A 2,320-nucleotide genomic window follows, 5' to 3' on the forward strand; every position below is an offset into this window, starting at 1 on the left:
GTACCGTTACCACGTCCGAACCGACCACTTTTTCCAAAAAGTTTCAACGTAACGTAGCATGTGAACTGGCTATTACAGCGCTAGCCGTCAGCGATTTCTGGCTTACCAGGGTCTCAAGATCTAGGACCTCTTTTCCGAAAGCACTGAAAGGAGTTTTGCAACGTTATGTAATCTTTTCGGGGACTTTCCATGGACCTGCCGGCGAAGTAAGGGAATGATATGCGCACGCCGCCGAATAACTAATTATCAGTAAACAGTTAACCTGCAGGTATCGCGTTGAACTTCTTAATGCAATGCCAACATAAACCAAACAGGACAAGCCTACAACATGACTTCCAAAGGGTGGCATGTATGTTAGAAGCGCCCTGCATTCCGCTAAGGTACAGCTTGTTAGCTATTTGGACGGAACAGTCTTTTTTGCGTTTTTTTCCGAGTACCTCTTACACTGCTTGTCCTGCGCATCCTTTACATGTACTACGGCTAAGGGATCCCTTCCGGATGATGAAGAATGTGCTTTATGCTGGACCAATTACACATCACGATCAGCATCGATTAAGCGGCTCCAGGAGCTGGTACCAGCTGGTACCGGCCGGTGCTTAGGGCCCGATCCGCCGCCGGGAGGACGACTTCCTGAGGCAAACACGACGGACATCCCGAACGGTGCTTACATCCGTGTTATGGAAAATTGCTCTTACGTGTGTAGACCGGACGGATGGACAAGAGGCAACGTTTTGCATCACTTGTTTCTTGGCCGCAAGCAGCAACGTAGTGAAGGACATGGACGCGCATGCACAGGCCATGGAATGGTATGTCTAAATCATGGATGGCGACGTTCAACTCTCAGAATGGTGATTTCTGCCTTTGGGTTCAATTCTGAACCTGGAATGCTGCTGGCTCTGCCCGTACCGGAAAAGTGCTTTCCGGTACGGCGGTGTCAGGAGGTGGTATCTACGTCGTCTTAGGGGCAACCCTAAGACTAAGCCCAATGGCATACTCCAGGCCGGTTCCGGCCCGGTTCCGACCTAACGGGTCCAGTTAACGAGATGGGTAACCGGTCGGTAGGATTACCGAGCGAACCGTTATCCGTTAACCGTCCCCAGTAATCGGTAACCGATGTCGGTAACCTGGCATGAGGAAAAATGCATTTCTGATTGCAACCAGTTTCTTTGTGACAATGCCCATTGTCACAAGGTTCATGCCCACGTGTCACACCCCGACAAGCTTAGGAGGTTAAGGCAATGTGAATGCCGGGTGACAGGGGTGACAGTCTTGTGCAGGCACATTTGGAGACTAGTTTACACTGAGATTGGGGTGATGTTGGATTAGAATACTTGCAGTTCATGAAATTGAGGAAATGTGTTGCATAGGCATATCCAAACGTTTCAGAGGGACGTTGTTTCGCCCGTAACAGACTTGTTACGGGGCGAAACAAACTGGATTTCCACAGTCCCACCACTCAAAGAGCTCCCCACACCATCGCAAAGTCCCTTTTTTATTACAGACACATGTAACGAGTTGTCATAGCTTGAGATTGTCGATATATGACTGCTGGATTGTGACCAGGCCATCTCCTTACATGTCTTGCTGCACCAGCATGAGCAGTGATCCCTTCTGTTCAAAATTTTCAGGCAACATCGCAATGAGGCAAAACATTGTGCCGAATCTGCCGTACAAAGAGTGTTCAAAGCTTCACGCTACTAACGGACGAATACATAAGCATTCATTTACCTTGAAAGAATAAAGGAATTCTATAGCTTCATACAAATTCGCCTATCAGCAATTCTCCCTGGTCGTTCAAAAGTTGCTTGACGATTCTACCATCTCCATACTATGAAGGAGCGCTTCTTCATTTCTTCATTTTATCGGAACCTTAACGTATCCTTCCAACACAATGTCCATGGACAACGGTAATGAGGTCGGCGCCTACGAGTTTGACCGGAACGCCCTGGACAACATCGCCCGTCGGCGACATGATCGCCCACGCAAGAAATACAGCCAGCATCGTCCAGTGGATGAGTTTGGAGTACATAAGTTTGCCAGGGCAAACAATCTAAGTCAATTTACCGCGTGCCAATTGGAGGATGCCTTGTCCAAGGAAAGGTGCCATATGGACGACCTTGTGTTAGTTTAGTTGTTGCATGTAAGCTTGTGAGTTGGTGGCCTGGTTCATGCTTATGGGCGACAATTGAAATGCCGGGACAATGACTTATTAGGGACATTGACACGGCATTTCACGCCCTCAAAGCGGGAACAAACGCTAAAACTAAATACATACATAGTTCTAAATCTTCTACTAAAATTTTCCTGCAGCGTTAGAGGC

This window comes from Volvox carteri (assembly GCF_000143455.1).
Source record: "Volvox carteri f. nagariensis unplaced genomic scaffold VOLCAscaffold_65, whole genome shotgun sequence".
In the NCBI taxonomy this organism is placed as follows: Eukaryota; Viridiplantae; Chlorophyta; class Chlorophyceae; order Chlamydomonadales; family Volvocaceae; genus Volvox; species Volvox carteri.